Source organism: Octopus bimaculoides, chromosome 5, assembly GCF_001194135.2.
Source record: "Octopus bimaculoides isolate UCB-OBI-ISO-001 chromosome 5, ASM119413v2, whole genome shotgun sequence".
Classification (NCBI taxonomy): Eukaryota; Metazoa; Mollusca; class Cephalopoda; order Octopoda; family Octopodidae; genus Octopus; species Octopus bimaculoides.
The window spans coordinates 65957106-65957471 of record NC_068985.1 but is presented as its reverse complement, the minus strand read 5'-3'; positions in this window follow the sequence as shown (position 1 = coordinate 65957471).

The following is a 366-nucleotide window of genomic DNA, read 5'->3' as shown; positions in this document are numbered from 1 at the left end:
GTGAAATAGCAAAATTAGACGAGAGCATCTTCTGGATTTGTATTCTTTCAGGGGAGTTATAAAAATCGAGTAGGGGAATCCGAGTGCGTGCGTTAGTTTATATTGGGTGGGGGTAGCAGTGGATGAGGGGTAAGTGTTGGTGAAGCAAGTGGTAATCGAAACAGAGGGAGAGAGACAGAGAGGGGGCCAGAGTTAGGTTGGTCAGGGATAGAACACGAGGGAGAAAAATATTCTTTTGGGATTTGGGGTAACATAATTTAATGAAACAGCAAATGCTGATAATAGTGAGATAGAATTGAAAAATCTTAGAATTTTCGGTCAGCCAATCTATGACAAAATTAGAGAAATAAGTGACGATGTGACAAA